The sequence below is a fragment of the Jaculus jaculus genome, chromosome 14 (assembly GCF_020740685.1).
Source record: "Jaculus jaculus isolate mJacJac1 chromosome 14, mJacJac1.mat.Y.cur, whole genome shotgun sequence".
Lineage (NCBI taxonomy): Eukaryota > Metazoa > Chordata > Mammalia > Rodentia > Dipodidae > Jaculus > Jaculus jaculus.
Window position 1 is genome coordinate 15471933 of NC_059115.1, and position 9972 is coordinate 15481904.

The window sequence follows — 9972 nt, forward strand, 5'->3', positions numbered from 1 at the left end:
TTTGAAAATCAAAATAAAAATTTGCTGTATTTTTCCAAAGTTTATTTTTAGTTAGTGAAATCAAGACAGAAAACTGAATTTTCCCTGAAATCAGCCTTGACCTGAAAATCCAAACAAAACCAAACTATTTCATGATAAGTTTAAATCTTGTTGGTGTTGATGAGTTATGTGAAAATGGCTTTGCTGTCTCAGCTGAGGCTAAATCAGGCCGAATGGAAAATGTGCAGGAAATTGTATGCTAAATTTGAAACTAGATAATTGAGCAATTGCACAAAAAGGTTTCATTTATTTAATAAATGAACATAGAAAAATATTTTGTTCATCTGGAAGAAAGTAAGTTTTAGTTCCAGAAAAACAATTTGCAGGGAATGCCGGCACACGCCTTTAATCACAGCACTTGGGAGGTAAAAGTAGGAGGATCACCATGAGTCTGAGGCTACCCTGAGACTCCATAGTGAATTCCTGGTCAGTCTGGGCTATAGTGAGATCCTATCTCGAAGCCCTATCCGAGAAAATAAATAAACAAAGAAAGGATGGAAGGAAGGAAGGAAATTATTGAGTTACAAACACAACCAATTTTCGGACTTTGAGGCAAACTTTAAAGTGATTATGTGGAAAAGAAAGGGAGAATCAAATAATTTCTTGACACATTCCCCTCTCCTCTCAGAAAGAACCATTTACATAAGAGTTTAAATTCTGTTGCCAAATCTATATGTCCAATGCAGATGGATGATGTGGTACTTTTTTTGTTTAATTATTATCCATTTTGAGAGAGACAGAGAGAGGAGAGGCAGATAGAGAGAATATGCTCGCCAGGGCATCCAGCCATTGCAAATGAATTTCAGACACATGTACCTACTTATGCATATGGCTTATGTGGATACTGGAGACACGAGCCTGGGTCCTTAGGCTCCACAGGCAAATACCTTAACCACTAAGGCATCGCTCCAACCCATGCTTTTTGTTTAATGAACTGAAGTTCTGTTTTCAAATTCCAAGGCCCTATCTGCCCCTACTCAGCAAAATTAAATGAAAGTTACGAGTGGCTTTGTCTTTGGGGCAAATAATATAAGAAAGTGGATATGTGAATAAGAGATGAGACTGAAGTTCTGTTTCTCTGCTTCTTTGGTTCTCAGTTAGATCATGCAATACAATGTCCAGGAGAAAGTTCTGAAAATTTACAAATGTCGTTACTCCTCTAAAGTGTTTCATTCTGACACAACTCCTAGTTAAAAACTATTTGTTTTGTTGGGCACAGTGGTGCATGTCTTTAATCTTAGCACTCTGGAGGCAGATGTAGGAGATCACTGTGAGTTCAAGACCAGTCTGGGATCATAGAGTGAGATCTAGGTCAGCCTGGGCAGAGTGAATTAGCACACACACACACACACACACACACACACACCATTCATTCATTCATTTTATAAAGTGTAGCATGTGAATTCAATGATCACAAAAATTAAAACAGCTATAGTGGTGCATTCCTTGTAATCCCAGCATTCTGCAGGTAGATACAAGAGGATCATGAGTCTAAGGCTTATGTCTGACACATAGAAAGTGTGAGGCTAGCCTGCGCTACATTGCTACATAAGACCCTATTTAAATATATGTCTGTTTATATTTCTGGAAGAACTGCATATTGATCAAATAATACTTATTTCAATCCTTTCTATCCAATAATACCTATAACCGATCCTTCTTCCTTTACCTCCCTATTGTGGAAAGTAAAGCATGTTGTTCACTGGGGAAATGGCTTAGCTTTTAAGGTGCTTTCCTGAGAAGCCTAAGGACCCACCATTGATCCTCCAGAATCCATGTAAGGCAGATGCACATGGTAGCACATGCGTCTGGAGTTCGTTTGCAGTTACTAGAGATGCGGGCAAACCCATTTTTTCTCTCTCTCTCTAAGTAAGCACATAAAAAATGAAATGTTAAAAAGTGGTATTTCTGCCAGCACTTGGGAGGCAGAGGTAGGAGGATCACTATGAGTTCAAAGCCTCCCTGAGAATACAGAGTGATTTCCAAGTCAGCATGGGCTAGAGTGAGACCCTACCTCAAAACCCAAAAAGAAAAAAAGGGGGGGTATTTCCCACATTTACTGGCTTACAATGTAATGTCCTTCTTCTTCCCACTATCAGTCATCCACTGTCACTGAAAAGGATTTTAGCGATTTGCTAACAGATAGTCTTATAATAAACAGAAGTTGGGCTTTCATTTTTATTTTTTTACTAGTTATTAATTATGTATTTGAGAGCAGGAGGAAGACAGGAAATGGGAAGATGGAGAATGGGTGTACCAGGGTTTCCAAACCCTGCAAACAAACTCCAGACACATATGGCACCTTGTGCATCTTGCTTTATATAGGTACTGGGGATCCAACCCAGGTCTTTCAGCTTTGCAGGTGGGCCCATTAACTGCTGAACCATCTCTCCAACCCCGAAGTTGGGCTTTTAATGAGGCCATACTTAAAGAAGGATTTAAGGCCTGGAGAGATGGCTTATTGGTTAAGCGCTTGCCTGTGAAGCCTGAGGACCCCAGTTCGAGGCTCGATTCCCCAGGACCCACGTTAGCCAGATGCACAAGGGGGTGCACACGTCTGGAGATCATGGACAGTGGTTGGAGGTCCATTCTCTTTCCCTCTCTCTCTGTCAGCCTCTTTCTTTCTCTATCTGTTGCTCTCAAATAAATAAATAAAAGTAAACAAAAAAATTTAAAGAGGGATTTTGGCTGGAAGTGTGGTACAGCTGTTAAGTATGCTACCTGCGCAGGTGTGAGGGCCTGAAAGGGGCCTGATACTGCCAGAGCTGGAATGTCAGGGCCCACACGAGCCGTCGGCATGGCCATGCATGCCTGTGACCTCCATCCTGTTTGTGAGCAGAGACCTGGGAATCATCAGACCTTGAGAAAGGAAAGCACGGCCAAGTGCACAAATGTGCAGCCACCACCATGCACACAAGCACAAACAGTTCTTTTTTGGTGAAGGAAGAACGGGGGAGAGGGACAAGAAAAGGTAATGAAAGGGCACTTTGAGGAAAGTACTATGTACTATGTACATGTACAAAATTGTCCAAAAAAAAAAAAGGAAACAAAAATGGTTGTACAGACCAAATAATCCTGTGTTCAAGGTTTATGTGAAAAACCTCATGGAGCCAAAATACCATGATGAATTCTCTGCTGGAAACAACATTCTGCGAGTCAGTGAGTTTTTGCAGTGTGTTTTGGAGAGGACTGTCTTTGACGTGACAGCCCCAGGGAGGGGAGGAGGATTTCCCAGGGAGGAGCCGCATATGTGAAGGTGCAGCTGAGAGAGAAGAGCGGAGATCACTGTTCCTTCTCCTCGTTCCACATTCACGCGTGTAGGGGCTTTTCTAACATTTTCCATAGGCTTGAGATGCGGTTCTGTGAGCTGGTAGTTACTTTTGCGTTTTCCCAGGACGGCTTCACGCCACTCATAGCTGCTGTGGTGAAGGACAATGTGCAGGTAGCGGCGATCCTGCTCACGAAGGCGGACGTGAATGCCAGTGACGACTGTAAGAGGTCGGCTTCATGTTCTCTGTGTGTGCGTGGATGTGTGCAGGGCTGTCTGTCTGTCTGTCTTTGTGGGATGTGGTGCATGCATGTTTATGTGCCCACACAGTGCCCCATGCACTGGCCGCTGCTCTTCCACCCATTCTTTTGTATTTACTTATTTATTTGACAGAGAGAAAGAGGGCAGATGAGAAAGAGAGGGAGAGAGAGAGAGAGAGAGAGCAACATAGAGAGAGAGAATGAATTGGTGCACCAGAGTCTCCAACCACTGCAAATGAACTCCAGATGCATGCACAGCCTTGTACATCTGGCTCAAACAGGTCCTGGGGAATCGAACCAGGCTCCTTTGGTTTTGCAGGCAAATGCCTTAACCACTAAGTCATCGCTCCTGCCTTTTTAAAAAAAAAGTTATATATTTTTATTTATATATTTGAGAGACAGACAGAGAAAGAGGCAGTTAGAGAGAGAGAGAAAAAGAGAGAGAATGGGTTCACCAGGGCATCCAGCCACTACAAAGGAACTCCAGATGCATGTGCCCCCTTGTGCATCTGGCTAACGTGGGTCCTGGAGAATCGAGCCTCAAACTGGGGTCCTTAGGCTTCACAGGCAAGTGCTTAACCGCTAAGCAATCCCTCCAGCCCAAGCCTTTTAAAAAAAATATATTATTTTTATTTATTTATTGGACAGAGAGAAAGGGGGAGACAGAGAGGAGAGAGAGAGAGAGAGAGAGGTAGAGAGAGAGAAGGGCTCACCCATTCTTATTTGAACCACAGTCTCTCAATGATCGCTAACCTTGCCATCTTTACATGAACCCCTGTGACACCAAGGGTCAGCTCCACAGAGGACTAGGGTGACAGAGGGGCTTGGCCATGCCTGGCTGTTTATGTGAGCCCAGAGGACCAAACTTGCATAGTTTCTCAGGTCTGCTCTGGTCCTTGTGCTTACACAGAAAGTGTCCTTAACTGCTGAGCCACCTCTCCAGCCCTCATATCCTTTGTTTAAAATGAAACAAAACAAAAAAACCCTCATGGTGTTTTTTGACTGGTAACAAATGCTCATGTCCAAAATACTGAGTCAATCATCAGAAGATTAACTGATGCACACAGAGATACAGTGCAAGACACTGAACTGAAGAACAGATATAGACATTAAAATCAATTCTTCAGGTTCAGTAAGAAAAAGTAGCCTATACCAGGGCCCATGTCTCATTTTAAAACTGATGGTTATTTGTAGTAGATTTTATTGGTCATATATGATCCTAACTAAAACGGTTCCATGTCAGTGTTAATTATGAAAACATAGAATTTTTACTATGTTTTTAATTCACAATGAAATTCTTAATGATTTTATAGAATTTCTTGCTCTGCTTCTTATATATTTTTCCTTTAGATTGCTAAGTTAAGCAGAAATTTGAAAATAAGTTTGCCTCACTGATATCCGTGTGCTTGAAACTTTTTTTTTTTTTTAGTTTTGTTTTTTGAGATAGGGTGTCACTTTAGCTCAGGCTTACCTGGAATTCACTATGTAGTCTCAGGGTGGACTCAAACTCAGTGATTCTCCTACCTCTGTCCTGAGGGCTGTGATTAAAGGTGTGTGCCACCACATGTTGCTTGGATCATTATTCTTTAAGGAGAATATCTCAGGTGAATGAAAAAGGAATTCTTTATAAAATTTATTTTTAAATGTTTATATATTTACTTATTTGAGAGGGGGGAGAGAGAGAGAGAGAAGAAGAAGAAGAAAAAGAGGAGGAAGAAGAGGAGGAGGAGGAGGAGAGGAGAGAGAATGGATGATTATCCAGGGTCTCCAGCCACTGCAGAGGAACTCCAGATGCACAGGCCATATTGTGCATATAGTTGAAGTGATAAGGGGAATTGGACCTCTGTCCTTAGGCATCATAGGCAAGTGTGTTGACCACTAAGCCATTTATCCAGTTCTTAAATTTATTTTTATTTTATTTATTTGAGAGAAAGAGAGAGAGAAACAGAGAAGAGAGACAATTGGAGGCAATTTTCTCTATGCTCTGCAAACGACCTCCATTTGCATGCACCATCATGTGCATTTGGCTTACATGGGTACTGGGGAATCAAACCTGGGTCCTTAATGTTTGCAGGCAAGCAATTTAGCTGCCAAGCCATCTGACCAGCCCAGTGAGAATTCTTATTTTTCCTATGTCTAGGTTTACTTTAGATCTTTCTGTCATGGGAGTTCTGTCTCCCTGAGATGACACAAATACATGTCTTTCTCCCAGACAGGCCACAGATGACAGAGCCAAAGATGACTGCCAAAACCACATAGGGGGAACCAGTGAGTTTACTGGGGTTCCTTACAGAGAAAATGAGGGATTGTTTGTAGAAGCAATAAATGACTCAAAGGCTGCCACATCACGGAAAAGCCCTCCACAGCCTTTGTGCCAACTCACAAAAAGTGTGCCTCTAGAGCCCACTGCACAATCTGCAGGCAGCTCGGCTGCTCAGAGAGTCCTGAGTGCATTGGACCACTTGCAGGCAGCTCAATCAGAGAGTCCCAGCACACTGCAAGCCTAAGAGTCAGTCTCAAGCAGTTGTTTTACTGTTAAAATACATATATTTTTAATTTCATTTTTTCTTTAGATACAGTGTGAGAGAGACACATTGCAGGACCTCATCGCCACAATGGAACTCCAGACACTTGGGCCACCTAGTGGGCACATGCAACTTTGCACTTGTCTCACCATGGTGTACCTGGCATACCTGGGATCTGAAGAGCAGAACATGGCTGTAGGCAAGCGCCTTAACTGCTCAGCCATTTCTCCAGCCCTGTTTCCCCCTTGTTTAGCTTTAGGGTGAGGTCTTGCAACCTGAGTCACTGAAAATTGCTTTCTTTCCCACTGCCCTCCCAAGGAAGGAATGTTTCACTTTCTCATTAACAAAACCTTGAGGGAATTGCATGACCTTCATGTTTCAGGTCTCCCATACTTGGCTTCCGGCATCAGAGCCTCCCTTCTCTCCTCTGGAGAGAATTTCAATCCTGAAGAATGTGCTGAACAATAGCTTTCCAACTGGCAAGGTTTGGTGAAATTGGGAATATTCCACAACACCAAATATATTTTATGATATGAATTATTTATTCACTAGAGAAAGAGCAAGGACGGGCACACCAGGACATCTAGCCACTGCAAATGAACTCCAGATGCATGTTCCACCTTGTGCATGTGGCTTATGTAGGACCTGAAGAATTGAACCTGGTTCTTAGGCTTCATAGGCATGTGCCTTAACTGCTACGCTGTCTCTCTAGCCCTCAGGGTATATTCTTGCAGGTTAATTTTTCTGAGGCAAGACAAACAGACTGGTAGTTGTTAAAGAGAAAGATAGATAATTGGCATGCCAGGGCGTCTGGCCAGTGTCATCAAACTCCAGGCGTGTGCCACCTTGTGTGTCTGACTTATGTGGGATCTGGGAGTCAAACATGGGTCCTTAGGCTTTGCAGGCAAGTACTTCCACCACTCAGCCAAGCGCTCCAGCCTGCATGTTGATTTTAAAATTATTTATATAGAAATTCAATCAGGAGCTAGCACATGGTGATTAGTCCCATTAACTACAACTACTCTAATATTTACTGTATGTGTCTATATATGTAAGTAATTCTTAAATTGGTTTAGTTTTTCATTTTTGGCCTTTAGTTAGTTATGAGTTGTAAAATACTGCGTTAGGGTAGGGAAGAAATTGTCATTTAAATATCTACCAACCTGAGGTCAAACCTCAGCATAGAGATTGTCCCTTATATAAAAGTTGCTGTGGGCTAGAGGACTGGCTTAGTGGTTAAGGCATTTGCCACCAAGGCCAAAGAAACAAGGTTCGATTCCCCAGAATCCAAGTTACTCAGATGCACAAGTGGCACTCACATATGGAGTTCATTTGCAGTGGTTGGAGGCCTGGTATGCCCATTCTCTCTCTCTCTCTCTCTCTCTCTCTATCTCCCTCCCTTCCTTCCTGTTTCTCTGTGAAATAAATAAAAATAAAATATTATTAAAAGTTGCCATGCATGATGATGCATGCCTTTAATCCCACCACTTGGGAGGCAGAAGTAGGAGGGTTGCATGGAGTTCAAGGCCACCCTGAGACTCCATGTGAATTCCAGGTCAGCCTGAGCTAGAGGAAGACCCTACACTGGAAAACAAAACAAAACAAAAAGTTAAAAAGATATAAACATGGGAAGTCTTTGTTTTCCCAAGTGGACAAGAGGCCATTTAATAATTTGTCCATTTTAGCCTTCAAAATAATATCAATGCTCTACAATAGGATGTGTATGTCTGTCTTTTGGTGTTACTAGTCAATTTAATACACACAGACAAGAGATTAAGCTGATAAAATACTTTGGAATACTAGTTGATACACTTTAATGTCTCTGCTATTTTAGAACTGCCCTCTTCCATGACATAATACGTCAATCAAAAAATATGATCCACCTTCTTCTTGAGCATGGTGCTGGTAATGGTTTGCTAGACAGTTCTGGACATACTGTGCGTTACTATATTTTAATGGACAACCTTGACAAGTAAGTGCTTACATTGAAATGATAGGTAATGTTCATTGGAGTTTTAAAAATTTTTTAAATTTCTTTAATTTATTTGAGAGAGAGAGGGGAGAGGAGAGAGATAGGCAGAGATAGAGAATGGGCACACTATGACTTCAGCTCTTATAAACGAACTCCAGATGCATCCAGCACCTCGTGCATCTGGTTTATGAGGGTCCTTTGGCTTCGTAAGCAAACAACTTAACCACTAATCCATTGCTCCAACACTATTGGGTGCTTTTCAATTGTTAAAACTATACTTGAATATCTCGTGAAATTTCATAGTCTAGTTCAGGAAGTTGGAATGAGTGTAAGCTAGCTGACTTATCAGTCAGAAACCAAGTAAAATGCTAGATTACGTTGATGTCGCAATGGGTACAGAATTTTATATTTTATATTTTATGGACCTTTGCTTTGGCAATCCTGGGCATTGAACGCAGAAACTCATATATGATACATACATGTTATACTACAAAGATGCACTCACAGGTCGTTTAATCCAAGGATTTTTTTTTTTTTTTTTGAGGTAGTATTTCACTCTAGCTCAGGCTCTCCTGGAATTCACTATGTAGTCTCTGGGTGGCCTTGAACTCATGGTGATCCTCCTACCTCGGTCTCCTGAGTGCTGGGATTAAAGGTGTGCGCCACCACGCCTGGCTAGTCCAAGGATTTTTTAAGACCCCTGTCATTAGAGACTACAGCATTATTCATCTAATTCCAATGATAAGGTATACTGTCATGTGAATGAGTTTTCTAATTATCTGTATGGGTCTTAAATTTTGCAATTTAGAAGATAATATGGTTACTCTCTCCAGGTTACTAATTCTTGAAGGAGTTAACCCTAAGGTTTTTTGTTTGTTTATTTTTAAGTTAGTTATATACACAGTGTGTAATCAGCCATGTTGGTACCATCGTTAGCCTGCTCCCTGTCCTCTCCTCTGCACGGAGCCTCCTCATTGGGGAATGAGGGTCGTGCACTCTGGGGGTAGCCATCAGTTACGGGTAAGAGGCTGTGTCTCTGTGCATAATGTTCCAACATGTGGCTCTAACAATCTTTCTGCCTCTCTTCACAAATTTCCCTGAGCCACGATGGGTTTGTTTTAGGTCTTGAGAGCCTCTGTGTCTCTCTGGTTTGGTAGTTGTTAGGTATCCTTTGCTTCTATCTCCTTCACCCTTGTGCTGATACCAGGTTCACTAAGAAGGCAGCACTGTTGCTCATTTCCCCAATTCCTCTATCATTTCAGCTGGGGCCCTGGTGAGGTGCAATGGGCTGATTCTCTCCTCGGGGTCTGCGTCCATCTGACGTGATGCTCAGACAAGTTCAATAGTGGCACAGCGCCATGGGGGTAACCAGCTGCTCTTGATTTGGCTAACAGATCCGTTCAGTGGAAGGGAACCCATAGCTGGAGCTGGGAATCAAGTCAGAATCATATCCAAAAAAATGAGCCCACTCTCCATTATCAAGCTAATGGGTCTCTTTTTTTTTTTTTAAAGAATTTTTTTTTAATTTTATTTATTTATTTATTTGAGAGCGACAGAAACAGAGAGAAAGACAGATAGACGTAGAGAGAGAATGGGCGCGCCAGGGCTTCCAGCCTCTGCAAACGAACTGCAGACGTGTGCGCCCCTTGTGCATCTGGCTAATGTGGGACCTGGGGAACCGAGCCTCGAACTGGGGTCCTTAGGCTTCACAGGCAAGCGCTTAACCGCTAAGCCATCTCTCCAGCGTGCTAAGGGGTCTCTTAAATCCAAGAAAGAAAATTTTCTTTCAACAGTAAGAAAGATGATAAAAAGTGGGTACGCTAGCCATCTGTCATCCTTTCCCTTGATATTTCTTTCTTTGTCTTTTTTTGTTGCTTCAGTGTTGCTTTTAAGCTCAGCCCTCATCCT